This window comes from Nicotiana attenuata, unplaced genomic scaffold (assembly GCF_001879085.1).
Source record: "Nicotiana attenuata strain UT unplaced genomic scaffold, NIATTr2, whole genome shotgun sequence".
Lineage (NCBI taxonomy): Eukaryota > Viridiplantae > Streptophyta > Magnoliopsida > Solanales > Solanaceae > Nicotiana > Nicotiana attenuata.
The window spans coordinates 23,841-46,953 of NW_017673883.1; positions in this window are offsets into that span (position 1 = coordinate 23,841).

Here is a 23,113-nt window from a genome sequence, read left to right on the forward strand (position 1 = left end):
ACGTTGACCTCGACCAACTGAAAACCTCGCCGGAGGAACAGGAACTTCGCCGGAAGACCAACCGGATTCTGCCGGAATTTGAACTAAAAATAACGAGATGAACCAGGCGCGTTTCCGGCGAGTCTGGGCGAGAACGAGACACTCCTTTTTTGATTTCTGGCCGGATTTCGGACTGTTTTTCGAGGCTTCTTCGAAGTGACTTAAATGCTAGTTTTACGGGGAGTTATCAGCTCATTTTGGAGCTCTGTTTGGCTGCTTCAATGGAGTTTAGGGGGGTGTGAAATGGAGGTTTACGGCTGAAGGAGATGATGCCGGGGAGAGGGTCTTTTGTTTTGGTTTATGTTGCTGAAGAAGATGACTAACGGGGTTGGTACGAATTTCTTGTGAAAAGCTGCGCTTACCTTCAGAAATTTTTTGCCCTCCCCTTTAGATTTTTGGCATTACTCTATATGTAGAGTGTAGGTTTAGGTGTATTTTGCCCATTAGTCCCTAGATTTTTTGTGTTAAGTCCTTAGGGTCTTTATTTATTTTTTTAATCCCAAAGAAGAGTCTAGAAAGGACCCTAGGCTTAATGGACTAATCCGAATTGGGCCAAGAACTAGGTTCTAACACTCTTAACATTGTGATCCAATACCTTAATTGACTCCCTTTAAAAAAAATACTACACAATGCAAAAGCTAACATGAAACTATTATATATTTTTTTTGTATTTTCAAGATTATGTAGAGATAAAAATAAAGTACTATTTTTGTATAGTTTTTTTTTAAGATTAAAAATGACTATAAAATATTAACAAACCTATTTTTTTGTAATTTTTCATTTTCTTGTAATAAAATAAAGTAAAATAGTAAAAATTAGTTGAAATGGCAATATTAGGCCTAAACTAAATATTTGCATGCTAAAATGGGTAAAATTTCGGGGAGGGTCAAAAATCACATGTCAACAACTCACATAGGTGATTCCTAAACGTGTAATTCTAAAGACATACTATCTGGTCATATCCTGCCAAACTTAGCAAATCATTAAAAAGCTTTAAGCTTTATTGACTCATCAAAAAGCGTTAATGCTTTACCTCGTTTTTTGAACATTGTCTTCATCACGAGAATGGGTTGAATTATTTGACAATGTTGAACCGTCATTCATAACTTTGTTTGATCTCTTTGAACCTAGCTCTTGGGATCTCCAATCTGCTAGGTAGAGTTACCGCCATGATGACTTGTCCTAGGCCTTAACCCTATTCCATTCGATGATCTTTAAACTGCCTCTCTAGATAGGCCTTTTGCAAGTGGATCCGACACGTTATCTCTCGACTTTACGTAGTCAATTATGATAACACCACTAGAGAGTAGTTGTCTAACGGTATTGTGTCTCCATCGTATATGACGAGATTTTCCGTTATACATAACGCTCCCTGCCCTACCTATTGCCGCTTGACTATCATAATGTATACAAATAGGTGCCAAAGGTTTGGGCCAAAATGGAATATCTTCCAAGAAATTCCTGAGCCATTCAGCTTCTTCACCGGCCTTATCTAAAGCTATGAATTCAGATTCAATTGTAGAACGGGCGATGCACGTTTGTTTGGATCATTTCCAATACACTGCTCCACCCCCAATTGTGAAAACATATCCACTCGTGGATTTAACTTCAGATGATCCGATGATCCAATTTGCATCACTATATCCCTCGATCACGGAGGGATATTTGTTATAATGCAAAGCATAATTTTGGGTATGTTTCAGATACCCCAAAACTCGTTTCATTGCCATCCAATGTATTTGATTGGGATTACTTGTAAACCGACTCAATTTGCTAATAGCACATGCTATATCTAGTCGCGTACAATTCATGATATATATCAAACTTCCCAATACTCTTGCATAGTCCAGTTGTGAGTCACTTTCACCTTCATTCTTTTGAAGTGCATAACTCACGTCAATTGGAGTCTTGGCAATTTTGAAATCCAAATACTTGAACTTGTCAAGTGCCTTTTCAATGTAGTGAGACTGTGATAATGCTAGACCTTGTGGAGTCTTGTGAATTTTGATTCCTAAGATCACATCAGCAACTCTTATGTCTTTCATGTCGAATTTGCTAGCCAACATGTGCTTTGTAGCATTTATATCTGCCATACTTTTACTCATTATCAACATGTCATCAACATATAAACAAACAATGACTTCATGACCTGGAGTATTTTTAATGTAAACACATTTGTCACACTCGTTGATTTTAAATCCATTTACCAACATTGTTTGGTCAAATTTCGCATGCCATTGTTTGGGTACTTGTTTAAGTCCATAAAGCGACTTAACAAGTTTGCACACTTTCTTTTCTTTACCAGGAACCATAAAATGCTCAGGCCGTTCCATGTAAATCTCTTCCTCCTATTCTCCATTTAAGAAAGCTGTTTTAACATCCATTTGATAGATTTCAAGACCATACACGGCCACTAGTGCCACTAACACCCTAATAGATGTTATACTTGTTACTGGTGAGTAAGTGTCAAATTAATCAAGGCCTTCCTTTTGTCTATAAAATTTGACAACAAGTCTTGCCTTATATTTGTCAATAGTGCCATCAGCTTTAATTTTTCGTTTGAAGATCCATTTCAAACCTAAAGGCTTATTTCCCTGAGGAAAATCAACCAATTCCCATGTATGGTTATCCAAAATTGATTGAATCTCACTATTGACTGCCTCTTTCAAAAACGTTGAATCAGAAGACGACATAGCTGTTTTAACAGTTTGAGGCTCATTTTTAAGCAAAAATGTCACAAAAACTGGTCCAAAGGAAGTAGGTGTTCTTTGACGTTTACTACGCCTTGGATCTTCTGAACTTGGATTATTTTCCTTTGGTTCTTCCCGAGGTCGTTTAGGTCTTTCACTTAACGACTCGCATTCAGTTTTATACAGATAGATGCTTTCAAAAAATTTAGCATTATCTGATTCCATTACCGTATTAACATGAATCTCGGGATTATCGGATTTATGAACCAAAAACCGACATGCTTTACTGTTTGTAGCATATCCAATGAAAATGCAATCTATTATTTTTGGTCCGATTTTAACCCTTTTAGGTAAAGGAACTTGTACCTTTGCTAGACACCCCCACACTTTGAAATATTTCAAGTTGGGTTTCCTTCCTTTCCATTTTTCATATGGAATACATTGTGTTTTGCTGTGGGGTATTCTGTTGAGTATTCAGTTAGCTGTAAGGATAGCTTCCCCCCACAAACTCTGCGGTAATCCGGAACTTATTAATAAAGAATTCATCATTTCCTTTAATGTCCGATTTTTCCTTTCCGCAATTCCGTTGGATTGAGGTGTGTAAGGTGCAGTAGTTTAATAGATAATTCCATATTTCGAACATATTTCTGCAAACGGAGATTCATATTCTCCACCTCTATCACTTCTAATCATTTTGATCTTTTTATTCAATTGATTCTCCACTTCATTCTTGTATTGCTTAAATGCTTCAATTGCTTCATCGTTAGTATTAAGCCAATAAACATAATAATATCGAGTGCAATCATCAATAAAAGTAATAAAATACTTTTTCCTACCTCGAGATGGTGTCGACTTCATATCGCAAATGTCAGTATGAATTAAGTCTAAAGGATTTGAATTCCTTTCAACAGACTTATAAGGATGTTTTACAAACTTAGATTCAACACATATTTGACATTTTGATTTATTACACTCGAATTTAGGCAATACTTCTAAATTAATTAACTTCCGCAAGGTTTTATAATTGACATGCCCTAGATGAATATGCCATAAATCATTTGACTATAATAAATAAGAAGAAGCTGAAATTTTATTCATACTGTCAACAACCATTACATTGAGTTTGAAAAGGCCCTCCGTGAGGTAGCCTTTTCCAACATACATTTCATTCTTGCTTACAACAACTTTATCACAAATAAATGCACATTTGAATCTATTCTTTACAAGTAAAGAAGTAAAAACTAAACTCTTCCTAATAGTAGGAACATGAAGAAAGTTATTGAGAGTTAACACCTTGCCGGAAGTCATCTTCAGGAATATCTTCTCATAACCTTCAATCTTGGCTGTTGCATTATTTCCCATGGAAATCACTTTTACGGGGCCAGTAGTAGAGTAAGTCGCAAATGCTTCTTTGACAGCACAAACATGTCGAGTGGCTCCAGAGTCAATCCACCACTCCTTTGGATTTCCAACTAGGTTGCATTCCGAAAGCATTGCACAAAGATCATCAATGTCATCATTCTTCTCCACTATGTTGGCTTGTCCCTTCTTCTAATCCTTTTTCGGGAGACGACAATCAGGGGCTTTGTGACCAACTCTTCAACAATTGTAGCAGTTGCCCTTGAATTTCTTTTTGTTCTGCTCTTTAGTCTGTCCAGAAGACCTCTTCCTCTTCTTACTTTTTGGAGCAGTCTCCTCAACGATATTTGCTCCCATGATCGTTGAATTTCCACAAGACTTCTTCTCGGTTATTTTGTTGTCTTCCTCAATCTTTAGACGTATCACAAGATGTTCCAACTTTATTTCTTTGCGCTTGTGCTTAAGATAGTTCTTGAAATCTCTCCACGAATGAGGTAATTTTTCAATCATTGCAGCCACTTGAAATACTTCATTCACGACCATGCCTTCAGTAATAAGGTCGTGAAAAATAAGTTGAAGCTCCTGAACTTGGGTTCCCACAGTTTTGTTGTCTATCATTTTATAGTCTAGAAACTTGGCAACAAGGAACTTCTTCAAGCATGCATCTTCCTTCTTGTACTTCTTCTCAAGTGCGTCCCATAATTCTTTCGAAGTATTCATCGCACTGTACACATTGTACAAGTCATCCTCTAAAGCGCTTAAGAATAGCCCTTGCAAAGAAAATCTGCCTGCTTCCACGCCTCAATAATCATGAACTTCTCATTGTCCGGCATGTCCGCAGCAGGCACTAGAGGCTCTTCACTAGTGAATTTCTGCATACCAAGTGTGGTAAGCCAGAAGAACACTCTTTGCTGCCATTCATTGAAGTTGGCTCCAGAAAATTTCCCCGGTTTCTCGGCCGGAGGAACAGTAGTACGGCTTGACGAGGCTATCGTCGTTGCAGCACAGTCGCAAAAGAATTTCCGTTATCAATTGCCATTTCTCACTGTCAACAACAGAAGAGTTCAATTAATGGCAAAACCAGAACAGTAAACAATACTGTAATCAATAAATAATACGTATGATAAATAAAAACCGAAGTTTTTATATACTGTTTTTATGTTCTTCAAATCATTTTCTGAATTTCAGTACTCTGATGAAGTTTTTATATCTTCAAATCAGAATAGTAAAATTCAGAAGGAGTAGAAAACTACACAGATTTTAATCTCCACAAACAGAATACAGAATATAATTAATTAATTTCCTTAAGTTTGTTATTCAATCTGTATTGCTGCAAAATCAATAAAACAATAAACTTTCTGAAAAATAGAAACAGAAAGTTAGTAGAACTAGAACGTCAAACTAAATTCTGAAAACAGTATAGGAATAAATCGAGCCCACTGAATACACAGTGTGTCCTTAAGGAAATTATTCCCCTCAAGTACCCGAGGTTCTGGAATATATCCTCCCAGGATAGAACGATTTAACTCACCAGCGTATTGGTACCAAAAACTCTGGTGATCGGCAAACCACTCAATGGTCGTAAAACACACTGGAAAATATTGTGCAGAAGAAGAAGAAGATAATCAGAAAATTTAGTAAGTAAAAATTTAGGGATTGAAGGAATATTTATAGCCCATTTGGCACTGTTTCTGAAAAAGTTGCAGTAATTAAATAATTAAAAAGAATTTTGTCCAAAAAGATTAATCAATCAATCTTTAACCGTGGCCGAAGCCGAAGCCGAGCGACGACGATAGCGCGAGGCTTGCCTTCTTCTTAACTCTTTAAGAGCTAAAAGAAGAGCTTCTCTATATATACACAAAGATTTTCTTTCCTTCTACCAATGAGGGACAAAGTGCATTAGTAAAATGAACTAATTCAAAATTTCACTTCCCTTCATTTCTTTTCCCACCATTTTCCATTCACACCTCTTTTGTTATTAATAACAAAATCCAACAATTTCCAGGAAAGGAAATTAAATTAATAGGTCATAAAGGAAAGTAAGAGCTGGGTGAGCAACAATCCAAGAATAAAAAGACAAATGGTGAAGAAGAATCAAGGGCTGGATCGACGATTCTTAAACTAAAAGAACTCAAATAAAATTTATTAAAAAACTAGATAGTACATTAGACAAATATTGTGACTGACGCAAGGTAATAGTACACTCTTGTTTCATAACATATTTGACTTCCTTTATAGTTAAAAAGAAGATACAAGTAATCTTGGAGCTTCATACAAAAGTATCTTTACACAAACATCCAAGAAATACAGGTCAGAGTTAAGCTTCCAAAAGTCAAATTGTTAGGAGCTCAAGAAATCGAAACTCACATAAAATAAATACAGATATAACCAAACCCAATCTTAATTCTGTGTCATTTGGTAGAGATGTGTATATCTACCAAAGCAAACGTTTGCAACAAAGCAATTCATGATGTCTTCTACGCTACTCTCTTCGATTTGCTTTTTTATTTTGGTCCAAAATAAGTGTTCATTTATATAATTAAGAAAAAGGGGTTTTGATACAGTTACCCACAAAAACAAAACTATTTACCCTTGTCTACCCATTTGTTTTTCTACCCATAAACTAATTACATTTACTACCCATAGTAGGTTTTGTAGGGAATATTTTCTTTATTCTCCAATTCTTTTTTATTACTATGCTTCTTATCTTTTCTTTTCTTTTTTCTTTTCTTTTCTTTTCTCCTTTTCTTTTTTCTCGTTTTCTTCTTATTTTTTTCTTTTTTCCTTTTCTAATTCCACTTAACTTCTTTTTTTTATATTCTTTTTTTCTTCATAATCTAATTTTATTTACTGTTTTCACTATTTTTTATTATTCTTTTTTTATATTATTACTAAAGAAAAATCAAATTGTGTACCAATTAAATGTAGCTAATACAACCAAAAAAATATTAACTAACATATGATACCCGTATAGTATATAGCTATACCAACTGGGTATACAATTGTACGCAAAGAGTTAAAAAAAATTTAATTCAATTAGTAAACTGAAATAATATCATTTGTCAATAAAAATTTCAAAAAATTCTAAAAGGATCTAATTGTAGAGTATACCGTTACATTACATATCATACTATAATATTTTTTTTTTTTTTTGCTTTTTCAATTTGGCTCTCACGCTGGGTAAAAGCTTAAAGCAAATTAAAAGGGAAAAGATAAGTGAATTTACGTGTAATAAGTATACTATTATAGTATATTTTATATTATTACAGCATACTGTTACAGTATATTGCATATTATTACAGTATACTATAATAATATATTGTATATTATAATAGTATACTATTGCAGTATAACTACATACTCCTATAGTATACTGTATATTGTAGCGGTATACTGTTAGTTAGCTGTGTTCTTCTTCGATTATTACAATATACCGTTGCAGTATATTGTAAACTATAATAGCATACTATTGCAGTATAACTATATACTCCTATAGCATATTGTATACCGTAGCGGTATACTGTAGCTGTGTTCTTTTTTAATTTTCAACTGAAAATTTTGATCTCAATCACCTCAAATCAGCTCCAAATGCTATCAAATTTCAGTATGTACTTCCAGAAGGTACTATAAGCAATATTTAACAACACCCACTTTGAATCAAACAAGAAATCTTTAAAATAATTAGATCTAATTTCTTTTTGAAGAAGGATATAAGGAAAATGGAAGAGTTTGTCAAAGTCTTCTTCACGGAGGCGAACTTTATCCAAGTCATTGACATCTGGGTGTGTCAAAAGGAAGAGTTTGTGTGCAAGAACTAGCCCGGGTTGTTGTGTTCCTTCTTCCGCATCCATGTCTACCTTTCTTTGCTATTTCTTGGTTTTTTTTTTGTTTCACTGTACTTTCAGATGCCTCTGTGAAGAAGAAGAAAACGAGAAAGGAAAAAAACCGGGTACTTTCAGATGCCTCTGTGAAGAAGAAGAAAACGAGAAAAGGAAAAAACCGGGTACTTTCAGATGCCTCCGTGAAGAAGAAGAAGAAGAAAACGAGAAAAGGAAAAAATCGGGTAAATAGTTTGGGCCTGGGCATTAAGGGTAAATAGTTTAGGATTAATGGGTATAAGTGAGATTTTCTCTAAGAAAAAGTTCAATTTCTTTTTTCAAAGTTACCCTTATGTACGTATCCCTAAAAAGGCATTTACTCCTCACATTTGAGAAGAGAAGTAAGTGCTACTATAACTATGGTGCAATGTCTAATGAAGGGTAATTTAGTCACACTAACTATTTTCGTCTAGAATTTAATATTTCCTTAATGAGTGTACCCAAGCAAATTGGTCACTTATTGTCGACCGGAGCGAGTAACAATTACTGGCTGCCGAATCTTATATATCCTTAAAACTGTTATGATTTTCAAAAACTTTTAGCAAGAAAACAAAAACAGTTTCTAACCGTTTACGAGGTAAATTAAGGTTAAAGTGAACTAGGGCTGTCACAACTGGCCAAAAATAACATAATCCGCGGCCCAAAGTTACATGGGTTGGGCAAGTATACTTAAGGTCTATTTGGATAGTTCCCAAAGTTGACCCGAGATTCAAGAAGCTCAACTGTATTTGTCTCGAAGCTATTCTTCACTTTAGCATCCTGATTCTTTCCTTTAGACCAAAACTATGCATGTGGTATTAAAGTCAACCACTAAATTGATCGTGTAATTGCGTTACAAGGGTCCCAAAACCATCTTTACGGATACCTCTATTAGGATATATTATTAACCATGTGGTTTAGATATAATATTTTGTTTTATTCTTTATGGAACAATTGTTTATTTGATTTATTCGATTCAATAAAGTACTATTTTAAATAGATCATTTGTTACATGTGTGTCCTTTTAATTATGTAGTAGACAATTTAGTTTATGGAGTCTTAGCTCATGCACGGAAGATTAAATTGTCGGTTCTCATAATTAATAAACTATATTAACAATCGAAGATATTATTGGGCAAAATATCTTGATTGATAGAATGAAAGGGTCGACCAAACTCTATAGAGAACCAGGTTCTCTATCAGGTTCAACAAAACACACGCACACTGATGTAAATAAATGACAAGAGGAATTTTACGTGGAAAATTCCCAGCTCAACGAGATTAAAAATCACGACCTACCCATGTAGGATTTCAACTTCACTACTGAGCAACTTTTAGATTACAACCTATGCAACCTAGCAATTGACCTCTTAATCCCTCACTAACTTGTAATACTCTAATATAAGCCACTTTGTAATAACTCTATTACAAAGACTTTACAACTCGACTAACTCTAGCCATGACTCAAACACAAGGGTTTAAGATTTACAAAGGGTTTCCTATAGAATACTTCTAAACAAACCAAGTAGGAATTACACTTGAAGAACTATTACAAAGTTACAACTCAAGTAAGGACATACAATAACTTAATATGGGAACTGGTCCGTAGTCGTGTTGTTCTTTGTTCTTGATGCACTTGAGAATTATTTGCTGGATAATCAATCACGTGAGAGAGCTTGAGTAAATTCTCTAAGTGTTCAAGTCACTTTGTTTTACCTTCCTTGATGTTAATAATACATGTGTGACATCACTTACAATGATGTAAGCAAGGTAGGTAAAAAGCCTTCCGCAGAAAGTTGACTGCTGCACTGTTTATGTACTGTAGCGTGTGCAGGCAGCAACTTTTCCAGCTGGAGAGTTGACTTCGTACAGTTACCTCGGGAGATGGTAGCGACCTGTTCCCTCAGTTGTTCCTTCGACTCTGAAGAGTTGAGCCATATCTCAAACTGGAACCTTTCGATCTTAAGGTCTTGAGAATGTGTAACAGGTTCCTTATCTGGTTCTTGATAGTAAGTTTGTTAGATCATCAAAACATAAAACAAGACACTTGTAAACAAGGTACTTGTAACCTATCACTTTCCCCCTTTTTGATGATGACAAACTCATAGTTGAAAATCCCAGATAGACCCACACAGAACCAGACAGTGAACCAGAAAGACCTTAAGTTTCCCCTGAATCTGCGTTCCCCCTTAATCAGTGCACACAAAATCAGAACACAACTTTACAATTATTATCAACTATGAAACAATTATTATTCTTCCCCCTTTTGGCATCATAAAAAGATTAGTAACAGGCTTTTAAGCAATAAAGAAGTCTAGCCTTAAGTTAACTCATGTCACTTATGTGCACACAGTTATGACTAAAAACATAGCATAAAAGCAAGGTATAAGCAGCAAAAGGGAAAGGCTTTCATTAACATAATTTGGATTTTGCAACAGGAGCAAAGTCAATGTTTACTACCACATCCACAATTTAGAACAACAAAAAAGAATACCACAACAATCATCATAAGAACTGACATAAGGGGCTTGACCACAAACTAGATCATAGACTTGACACTGGGGGGGGGGGGGGGGGCACTATTTAGGGAGCACTGGAAGGAGAAGGCTTGGAGGCAGAGGCAAGGGTTTGGAGGACTAAATTTATTCGATCGTTTGCTGACATTTGCTCATTGAGCAGCCTCTCTTTCAGGTCCTCCACTTGTTTCTTGAGATCATCATTCTCTTTTGTCAGACGAGCAACCTCTTCACTTTGGGAGCTGCTGGAACCAGGTGCCTCTTGCAGCTGGCTTAACTGAGTCTCAAGGATAGCATGCCTTGCTTTCAATTGCCTTATCTCAGTAGTAGCACTGTTTTGAGCATTAATCAACTGAGATATGGTAGAAGTGCTTCCAGCTCCTCCAACCTTCTCGATACACTCACATTCTTCAAGAGTAGCCTTGGAGAAAGTTTTCTTCTTGGTGCCTGTCACACCTCCTTTTTTACCACACCCCCGGAAGGGTATATAAGGGAGTTTTTTTTCCAACTTAAAGTGACAATCGAAACGGGATTGTTTATTTAAAGATTCAGAGTCGCCACTTGGGATGATTTATGGTGTCCCAAGTCACAGGTTCAAATCCCGAATCGAGGAAAAGATTGACTCTGTTTTACAGTCTGCGAACACAGAAATTCGGGTAAGGAATTTGGTTAACCCGGGAGAAGGTATTAGGCATTCCCGAGTTCCATGGTTCTAGCACGGTCGCTCAACTGTTATAATTGGCCTATTATCTGATTTTAATACATGTTTTAGCCTATGGTTCAATTTTAACTTTGAAACCGCTTTTTTATTCATTTTTTAGGAGAATTGCAACGTTATTTAAAATACGTCTTGAACCACGTCACATAAATGCACCCCCGACTCTTGACATATTTTATCTAACATTGTTAGGATTTGAATTTGGGTCACATAAATGCGCACCCGAGTTTAGGAAGGTAAATTATTAAAATAACGCGCCTAAAGCAACTGCGCATTTGACTTTGCGAGGGCCATGGAAAATTCAACTAAATGGCGCGCCTCGAATTCTAAGGAAGAAAATTAATTAATCGAGGGCTACTGGTTATCTAGTCATATTTGGTGGCACACCTTAACTATTTAAAGGAACTTAGTTATCTACACATTAAAAGAGCTGTGATTCTACTTATTTTTATACTGCTGCCAAGCTAAAATTGATAACTAATGCTAGCAATGAACAATCCGCATTTGATTATAAAAAAAACTTGGGCCGGTCATAAGCCAAAATTGACCATCTATTACTGCAGGCCATTGGCCGGTCATAAGCCAAAATTGACCATCTGTTACTGCAGGCCATTGGGGGTAACAAACGGGCCCAATATGAAACCCAGCTCGGCAATCAGATCGATGCGGGGAACATAATCACAACTGGGCCAAAGCTGGCAGCCCAATACACGATTCGATGCTATTGTTTGAAGCAAATTATATCTTTCAAGAGAATTTGGGGTTGGATAAATACTAATAATCCTTGAATCAAATGCGACACACATTCTGAAATTAATACATGTCAAAATCAGTGATTGCAAATTCATGCAACCTTTGTTTCAAACTGGCCCATTTAACAAGACTATACAGACTCGAAACTTTCCAAATAAGAGGAAAAACCAAACATGATGAACTGATCCCAATCTGGAGGTTCTCAAATCTAAATTCAGACTCAAATTCGTTTGAAAAATTCTTTTTAAAAAATGCAAGAGCTCAACACATGGACAGAGCAGAACTACTTAACAAATTATGCAAGTGTTGAAACAAATTTCGAGCTATATAGGAACACACTTGAACATGATTAATGATAAACAAGCCCAAACCAAATTTGCTAGAACAAAAGTCTGAATTGAGATGCACTCAAACCAATGTTGTGAAAAAAATCCGAAAGCCAAACAGTTTCAACTAATTTAACTGAAAATCACAATCCTTAATTAATACACGTTCCATCTAAAGCACCCTTGACCCTCTTGTATTCAAACCAGTTCAAATCCAGCATTTGACACTAATTGCATACGAATGGGACACTCAAAGCAAGCTAAACTAAAGCAGGAAGAGGAATATGGCAAAGGCAACAATAATTGCAACAAAAAGCTACTGTGTCTCATTCAACTTCAATTTGATTCGTAGACCTTTACACAAAAACTCAACCAAGCTCACTTCCAACCGTAGTTTCAGAAGGGTACCTGAATAACAGCAAAATGAATCACAAATTTAGTCCGAAACTAAGAGGACGCAACAGCAACAGACTAATGTGAGCACGTGATTTTTGCCCTATATGAATTACTCCCACAAATTCAAAACAAAATAATTTTTTTTCATTATTTGTAATTTTGTGAATTTTCGTGGCATTCTCTGTCAAGTGTTCGCATTTATTTGTGCATGTTTATTTGATTTTAATTAATAAAAAATACAAAAAATGTGTTGCATGTGCATTTAGGAGTCAATTTTGCATTTTAAGAATTAATTAGTAATTAAGTTGTTTTATAAAAAGGAAAAATTTCACAAAAAAATTTAGTTACAATTTAGTGCATTTTTAATTTTAAACCTGAAACCTTTTGAGTGTTTTTCTTTTAATTTGTTTTAAGTAATTGTGTTAATTAGAGTTTTGTTTAGGTTAATTAGGATCTAAAAATTAATTTAGGTTTTGTTTAAATTTTGAAAAAAAAAAGAAGAAAAGAAAAGAAGAAGAAAAGGAATTGATTTGAAAAGAGAGGGAATTGAAAGATAAATTTGGGCCAATCTTTATTTAAAAAAAACACTCAGCCCAAACCTTCCCCCCTCTGAAACCCGGTGACCCGAGCCCATACCCGTCCCTGTAATCCGATTCAAGTCCCCAACCTTTGAGACCTTTGAAACGACGTAGTAGGGGGATTATACTACGTCGTTTTGAGTTGTTTAATTTCAGATTAATCTTGGCCCTTCATTATATCTTATCCAACGATCACCAAACTATCTCCTTTTAATTAAAAATGTTCGAAATTTATCAGTTAAACCTAGGACCTATTTTGTGTCGCCTCCTTCACCCTCATCTCTCACCATCAATCACCGCTCACCGGAGATTGCCGGAGACGGCAGTTGATCTTCAAACCCCTTTGAAGCTCGACCATCTGACCGCTGTTACCTCCCTACTCCAAATCCACCATTACATCTCCCAAAAGCCCACCAAATTCGGCTAGTTTTGGGATTTAAAAAGAAGAAGGGGGAATATTCTTTCGAAACGATTTTCACTGGAGTTAGTATTGTCCGTTTGTTTTCGAGAGAAACATGCGGCTAATATCAATTTTAGTTTAAAATCGGAGTTTGCCGGAGATTTGTCCAAGTTTGGCCATCGAATTAGGTAACTTCTTTTCACTTTGTTTCCGTCCTTGATATCCATCATCTCTTCGTTTGCTTCTGATTCTTCTCTTTTCTTTCTGTTTTTCTATTTCAACTCATTTCGCTCGCATGGTGGGATTGGGGTCATATTTCGGCCATTGATTATAGGCCATTTTGTTGTCACAGTTGAATTTGTTATATCTTGTTTAATTCATCAAACTCTTAATATCAGGAGTCTGTAACCCCCTGGCCCGTTTGTTTTTTGGGGGGTTTGGCTGTGCCAATTTGGGGCCTAGGCTCCGCAGGTCAGGAGCCCATAAGGGGAAAGGCTCAAAGCTGGTTGTCCAACCCACGGTCTGGTTTGGGATATGGGTTGATTTGGACCCATAATCCGGAGGGTAAATAACCTAATTTTAGGGGTAATTTGGGTAGTCTAGGTAAGACAATCTCTTAGTAACTGATTTAGAAGCTTCTAGGAGGCTTGGGTGGGGGTCTTTATTTGAATTTCAGACTTGTAGTTGGTTAGCTTGACCAACAAGTCACTAAATGAGGGACTAAGTAGCAAAAATAAAAATTAGAAAAGGGTAGAATTGAAAGAATTGAAATCTGATGGTTGCCCTATTGCCTTGCCTATAAAGGCATCTCATTCTTGCCTCTCAAGGTAAGGTTTGAAGAGCTAAAAATACAGAAAATATAGACGGCTGGAAAAAATACAGAATTTTACTGGTCCATTAAAAATTTCTGAGATTCTTGAGGCTTTCGTTTCTGAAACAATTCCTGAATAATCAGAGGTGAAAAATGATTTGAACTTGCTGGTTTTCAAGTGTTTGGTTCAAAGTTTTGGATGCATTTTGATTACTGAATATCATTTGATCCTTCTGCTGGTTTGAATTTGGCTCAAAACTGGTTTTCCTTGGTTATTGTTGGGCTGATTTTGTTGCTGTGGTTAATCCTACTGCTGAACTATCCATTTCTGCTTTTGTTTTGAAATCCAGGTACATTATCTTGTAACCCCTTGGCTGTGAATTGAACTTGAGGAATAACATGTTGTGAAGAAGGAATGAATATCTCCTGATTGTTTCTTTCCATTTTTACTGTGTTTTCTTTATAAGCAATACTGGTTATCTAAGGTGTTTGACTTAAGGTAGTTCTATAAACATTTAGGTAGTATTGTGAAATTTGTAATTGAACTATGTATGGTATTCACTCATGCAGTAGGTGCTAAATCTGTTAAGAAATATCAGGTCAACTAGTGTTAAATGGTTGTATTCTGCATTCCCTCATGTTAAATGGTGTTAGCTGTGTTAGACCTCTCCTAGTTGTGTAACTCGTTTGGACTGTCATGACATGCTTGTCATTGCAATTAAATAGAGTTGTAATCATGTGATAGATACTGATTGTTCATTAAATAGTGAAAGAGGTCCAGGCTATTTCAAAGTTGATTTTAGTGGCATGTTAGCTTGGTGTCGCCTATTTTCACACATAAATTCTCAAGTATTTAAAGGATTGTGAGCATAATTTGAGTTTAAGGCCAAATCTGAAAGTTCATGGGTCTGATTTTAATTCCTGCACTTGTCTCTCTCAGAAAAGTTTAAGGTCATATAGTTTTATTAAATGGGGATTCGGATTGGGATCCTTTGATCTTTCTCATTATATAATTCATTTGGACTATCAGAACAGTGGTGTGCACAGGCGCCTAAAAATGCTTTGAATGTTCCTTGTTTCCCTTTGTTTGATTAGTTTAATAGAATTGAATTGCAAAATATCAACTTCTTGTGTTGGTCTGTGGATTCGAACTAAGGACCTCCTCTCTTGCTGAGGTTGCTTGGTTTCGAGTTGGGCTCTTTTGGGCCCAGCCTAGATTGATGTTAGTTGTTGACTCAAGAAGACTTTGCGTCTGTGAGTTGTTGGGCCTCGCGCTGGCCCAAATGTTAACTTTAAAACCATTCGCTTCTTTCTTATTTAAAATAAAGCGTTATTAATTGTGGACACGTTTGCGTGGCATGATTTTTGACGCGCCAAACAAATGGGTATACGTACGCGTAACCCATTTCAAGATAATTTTCTTAACTAAAAGCGGTGAAAGAGGCAAAAGCACATAGGTTCTAAAATGAGTAATTAAACCTTTTTAATAAGCCAAGTATGATCAAAGCGACCGTGCTAGAACCACGGAACTCGGGCGTGCCTAACACCTTCTCCCGGGTTAACAGAATTCCTTACCAGGATTTCTGTGTTTCGCGGACGTAAACAGAGTCAATCTTTTTCTCAATTCGGGATTTGAACCGGTGACTTGGGACACCATAAATTATCCCAAGTGGCGACTCTGAATTTCAATTAAATAATCCCGTTTCGATTGTCACTTTAATTGGAAAAAACTCCCTTACACCCCTTCCGGGGGTGTAGTTAAAAAGGAGGTGTGACAACTAACAGCAACAGAAATCAGCCACAGCTTCTAATTCAAACCATTTTCAGACCCCAGATGAATCAGAAATTGCTTCAGAAATTGAGAACCTCACGAATTACAGAAGAAATTCAATGGAACAGTGATTTTTGATATTTCCAGCCGTTTTTGCTTTTTATCCAGTCTCTCCAATCTGATCCCTAAAGAATTCAGTAAATGTGTCTTTTATACAGGGGAATTAGGGCAGTAGTCAAGTTTTCAGACTTTGCTCTTTGCACCTTTTAATGTTTTCATTTTAGCTTAGAGCTCCTTAGCCAATTTTGTTTTTTTGCTCAAAAATCGTCAGTTCAAATATCAGATTTTCATTCAAGTCCCAAGGTCAGCTTCTAAGAAGCTTCCTATTCAGTTACTGATAGATTCCCTATACCAATTTTCTAAAATACCCCCCCCCCCCACACCCCTGTTTATTTTAGAAAACCAATGGGTCAAGTTTACTCGAGAATGAAACCAAGAGTGGGCTCAAAAAATCAATTCGAATTTGGAATGCTCTGAAATGAATTCAAAGCCCAAATGGCAAAATGAATCCAACCAAAACAGAGCATATTATGGCAAGCAATAGGCAGACGACTAAACAACTCACAAAATTTAAAAACTTAAACTAAAGGACTAAATTATCATATAAACCTAGTTGAACTAAATGGCTAAACAAATAAATTGAAATCAGAAATTAAACAGACCAAATAAAACCAATTATAGAACAGAACTTGGAAAGGAAAGACTGAAAGGAACAGAACGGGCAAGACCTAATCTTAAAAAAACCTGTTCAAGTATTAGTTTAATTATCAGAGAGAAAGAGAAGAAGAGAAGAGGAAAGAAAGCTAAAAGAATCACAAGGGTGAATAAACAGAAAGGAAGAAACTCACCAAAGCAGGCTCGAACTCAACTTTTGGTATCCTGATTCACCCGAAATTGATACCAATCGCTTTTCTTTATCATGAAAGAACGAATGGTATCAGTTTTGTGGTGAAGCAGTCCTCTGAACGTAAGAAAAGCAAGCTTAGGTCGATGCATGCCACAGGGACTGGTTTCGAACTTTTAGGGCTCAAATTCGGATCTAAGATTCGAAGTGTTCTGGCAAGATTCGAGGGTAAATGGTTAGAGATTCAGGATGGGGAGACGGAGAGGGCTCTAGGGTGTGAATTTTAGGTGGATTGGGGGTGGCGGCGCCACCGGATAGTGGTGGAAATGGGAGCAGCTTCTAGGGTTACTGGTCTGTTCTCTGAAGGATTGAGTGAGAGAGATGACTGAAAAGGAGGGGGGGAGATGCGTTCGGACATATTTGTATAGGGGAGGGATCAGTTCTGAGTCGTTGGATTTACAGGGATCAACGACTCAGATCAAGGGCCAAGGAAACGGCGTCGTTTGATTTTAAGGCGGGGCGGACCGGGTCAGGGGTGGAACTGGGCCTGGATTGGGCGGGTTAATCAAAACAGCCCAAATAGAATTTCCTTCTCTTGTTTTTTTTTCTTTTTCCTTTCAGTTTTTATTCTAATTTCTTTTAAATTAAAAATAAACCCAAATTAATTCCCAATTAAATTACTATAACTAATAATCACCATAATTAATTTAAAAACCAAATTGAAGGGAAAACTACCAAAATTTAAAAAGCAAAAATAAACTATTTTTGTGATTTTTCCATTTTTGTAAAGAAACTAAATTACTAATTAATTCTAAAATGCAAAGTTAAGTTCTAAATGCAAATGCAACATATTTTTTGTAGTTTTCATAATTTAACCAAAATTAACATGCGCAGACAAATGCAACCGATTACCAAAAATGCTACAAAAATCCACGAAATTGCAAACAATGAAAAAATTATTTTGTTTTGAATTTGTGGGAGTAGTTCATATAGGGCAAAAATCACGTGCTCACAGCTGCCCCTCTTTGCTCGGAAACACGAAGAGTTTTCGTGCAAAGACAAAGTGAGCGGATACGAGCGATTTTTGCCCGTTTGAATACTCCGTGGGAAGCATTTTTGAAAGATTTGACCGCACCCTGCTTCCGAGGTTGCCTACATATCCTTGGCTGTAAAGGAATCAGGTCAGTGTAGTTCGGGGAGTTTCGGTAGCTGGGACTACCATGAAGCTGTGATTTCACTGTTGCTGCTGCTGCTGCTATTGCTTACTGAACTCCTTATTACAACATCTCAAAAGAAAAAGAAGGTAGACTAAACTATGATCTATGCATTACAAAATCCTATCTGTATCTTCAAACTTGATCTTATGGTTCTTGTTGCCTTGTTGACTTGTATTCTCCCGATGAAGTCCCTTTGTTGCCGACTTGAATTGTAATCTGAGATGCTTTCCCTTTTCTCCAGGTGGACGCCTGATTGCTGAACTTGAATTATAATCTGAGATGCTTTCCTTTTCTCCAGGTGGACGCCTGATTACCGACACTTACATTGTGTCCCTTCCTTAAAACTTGTGTTGTTCTCCCTTGCTCTCTAGGTGGTCGCCTGATTACCCAAAACCTTCTGTATTCCCGTGCTCTCCAGGTGGACGCCTGATTGCTGAACTTGAACTGTATTCCCGTGCTCTCCAGGTGGGCGCCTGATTGCTGAACTTGAACTGTATTCCCGTGCTCTCCAGGTGGGCGCCTGATTGCCAAAACTTTAACTGTATTCCCGTGCTCTCCAGGTGGGCGCCTGATTGCCAAACTTGAACTGTATTCCCGTGCTCTCAAGGTGGGCGCCTGATTGCCAAAACTCTAACAGTATTCCCGTGCTCTCCATGTAGGCGCCCGATTGCTGAACTTGAACTGTATTCCCGTGCTCTCCAGGTGGGCGCCTGATTGCTGAACTTGAAATGTATTCCCGTGCTCTCCGGGTGGGCGCCTGATTGCCAAAACTTGAACTGTATTCCCGTGCTCTCCATATGGGCGCCTGATTGCTGAACTTGAACTGTATTCCCGTGCTCTCCAGGTGGGCGCCTGATTGCCAAAACTTGAACTGTATTCCCGTGCTCTCCAGGTGGGCGCCTGATTGCCAAAACTTGAATTGTATTCCCTTGCTCTCCAGGTGGGCGCCTGACTTCCAAGATCTAATTGTATTCCCTTTCTCTCCAGGTGGGCGCCTGATTGCCANTGCTCTCCAGGTGGGCGCCTGATTGCTGAAACTTTGACTGTATTCCCGTGCTCTCCAGGTGGGCGCCTGATTGCTGAACTTGAACTGTATTCCCGTGCTCTCCAGGTGGGCGCCTGATTGCTGAACTTGAACTGTATTCCCGTGCTCTCCAGGTGGGCTCCTGATTGACAAAACCTTAACTGTATTCCCGTGCTCTCCAGGTGGGCGCCTGATTTCAACAAAATAGACAAAACAAAGAAACTTTTCTGCCCTAGTTTGGTAGTTGGGCACATCTGTGAACTGAATAATGTTACCAAATATTCTAAGAATTTGAAAGCTAGATCCCATTATCCAGGAGGGTCCTGACAACTCCTAGTTAAATGACAGTTTTAAATCTAAACTATATCTTCTAAAGGTATTATTTCCGCTACATCTTGTTATCTAAACAGATCTTAAAACTACACCCCATTATCCAGGAGGGTCCTGAAAATCAAAATCAAGTCTTATCTTAAGAATAACATTTCCTTACGGCTGAATTATACTATGCTACAACAGAACTTACGCTAAATCCTGTTATCTAATAGAAATCTTAAAGCTAGGTACCATTATTCAGGAGGGCCCTGTAAACTCCTAATTGAATCCTATTTCAAGCGTGCAAACTTTGAAGCCCATTTATATTCCTTTGGGGGTACATTTATGCTAGATTTTGCTACTCATGATTGTTTTAAATTTTAAACTAGGTCCCATTTTCCAGGAGGGTCCTGAGAATCAAAAGTCAAACCTGTCTGGTGCTTGCCTTTCCTTACGGAGGGTTTCTCCGAAACAAACAAAATTTTCTGCCCCTGTTTCAATCAGAGAAAAATCTTGTCAGTTTAAAAATATGGTGGTTGGTTTGTGGCCTTGACTGTGAGGGCGAATTCTCCTTCACTTCCCATGATCACTTTGATTTCCACTCGAAGACCTTGCTTGTTTATTGACTAATCACTTTCTCTGTCGCCCTTATCACGGAAAATACCTCTTCTCCATTCAGACCCAATATCCTCCATCTGTTGCATTGCTCATGAACTGACATTTACCAAACCTTTGTGTCTCACATGAATCTTGAAGCACGATAATTGCCACCCACTCATTGCGTATGTTGTTCTTTCTTAACTTAAACCACTGGCCCTGGCCTTGAGGTCTACTGTTCCCTCACTTGCCATGATAACTTTGATTTCTGCTTGGAAGACCTCGCTTGCCACTGGTTAACCTCCTTTTGTCAATCTTACCACAGAAAATACCTTTGATCTGTTCACCCTAACCCCTCCATCTGTTGCATTGTTCATGAATTGATATGTACCAACCTTTGTATTTCACGTGGATCCCAAAGCATGTTGATTGTTACCAGTTCAATGCGCTTGTTGTTCTTTCCTGACTTATGACACTTTGATGTGCTAGCCAGATCCCGTTTTGTGCAATTGGAAAGCTGGTGGCAAATTTTGAAATCATTTCTCACTTGTTTTGACCAAACAGACTGAGGAAGAGGAAGTAAACAAAACAAAAGGAACAGAGTAAAGGACAAAGGAAAGAGATGATTCCTAACAAGAAAGATACAAAGTAGAAACCTATCAGATGTGGGTACCAACTCTAATGACCATGACATGCACCTGTGGCCTATTCTGTTAAACAAGTCTGATGTTCAGCTCTTGTTGTACCTTTTCGCCGTGAAACTGGGCTTCAATGCTCCGATTATCCAATCCGATTCATAATCCTTATTCGACTTGTAGTGCCCGAAGGGTTTTCACCATCAAGTCTCTCTCATTTTGTTCTCTCTCTCAACTCACTGTCGCCTTATGATGCCCGTGAAGGTTTTCACCAATAAGACTCTCTCATTTTGTTCTTCTCTTTGTTCAGAACGGAGTGTTGCCCCTGATATGAGTCACCTCTACTTGCTCGCCTTGGCATCTCTCGAAGACTGATCAGAAGGTCTTTCTCTGGACCGTAGTGTGGGATTTTGGATGGGGTTTGAAAGAAAGGGTATCAAAAGGCTCAAAGTAACTCAAATGGGTTCAAGATTACAACTTTCGAAATCAGATTTCTTACAACAACCACAATTTCTGCCCCAGTTTCTTTGCTTGGGGACTTTTGGATTTTTTCTTTGATGGGACCGAACCGTGAGGCTGCCTACGTATACTTAAAAGGAATCAGGTCGAACGTAGTTCATGACATAAGAATTGCCTTGTTTTGTTGTGACTTTCTCTTTTCTTTTTCTTTTCTTTCTCTTCTTTTCTTCTTCCCCCTTTTTTCTTTTTGTTGTTTTATTGTTTTTTTTCTTTTCTTCTTTGTTTTTCATTCTCTTTTTTCTTTTCTCTCTTTTCCTTTACTTATCTTTCGCGCTTACGTTTCCGAACTTTGCTACTGATTCCAAAAGAGGGGTATGAAAGGAAATAAATAAGGCTCAAAAGGGGTAACAAAAGATAAAGTGTTTAGATAGCAGAATAAAATGCCTTCGTCATTCCAATCTTCAAAATATGCCAAGTACACAATTAAACAAACCAAGGAAAACATACGTAACATCTTTTGATTGCACCAGAATTGATAACCATATCCACACATTTGCCTTCTACCTTTGTCAATTACCCAGCACCCTTGGACAACAACCTCGGTACCACGAACGGCCCCTGTCAATTTGGGCAAACTTGCCTTTAACTTTAACCCGATGCGGCATGATGCACTTCAATAGGGTTTCTTTATGTTCTATCTGCCCCAGTTTCACACAATTCGGGCTTTAAGTGATCTCAGAATGCCTTTACTTATTTCCCTCCAATGTCCCTATCATCTTCAAAATTGTTTCATTGCTTCATGACTAAACTAACTTTTTAAAACCAGGCTGAGAATTACGCGTGCATGTCATGTCACTAGGGTCAACAGGAAAAGAACTATAAAAAGAAGAGAGAATTAAACAAACTGACTAGAAATAAAAGAAAACAGAAAATTGCATTAGACAGATGGTGAAAGGGTTTGAACAACAAAACAGGCAAACTAAACTGGGGCTACAACCTTGGAATAAACCTAGACAACACTAAACGAGCTACTACGACTAAACAAACTAGGCAAAATAAAAGGATAGAAGGGTTTGAGTCACAAGACAATATCCGGATTACAACCTTGAAAATAACTCGGACAACAGAAATGACAACAAAATAAACCACCAAAAACTCCTCTCCAACTGACCAAGAAATGGAGCGTCTTCCCAATTACCAAACTCAACATCTTAGCCACTGACTTGTGTATCAACAATACTAAGACCTTCACAAGTCTCCATCACATTGTTCTTAACAAATTGCTTTTGGGTTCCCTTTTCCTGCTCGTTCTTAGGATCAAACTCTGATAGCGCTGAAAGCTTTGCAGCGCGTGGACCTTCGAGGATCTCAGAAGAATTCTCATATTCCTTTTCAAAACAAATCATACCCACCATATGAGTCTCATTATGCACAGGCGATGGACTTTGGCTAGTGTTTGCTGCATCTGGATTTTGCACGACAATGTCACCTGCATCAATAAGCTTCTGAATTGCTTTTTTTAGGTGCCAACACTTTTCTGTACTGTGACCCGAGGCATCGGAGCAATATGCGCACCTTTGAGAAAAATCAAACTTCTTTGGCAGAGGGCTTGGCATTTTTATCTGAATCGGCTTCAACATGTCCAATTGCCTCAACCTTTGGAACAAACTGGCATATGATTCTCCAATAGGGGTGAAAGCCTTTTCCTTTTTCAGTAGTCTTTTCAGTTTATATTCTGGCCTCGGTTGGAA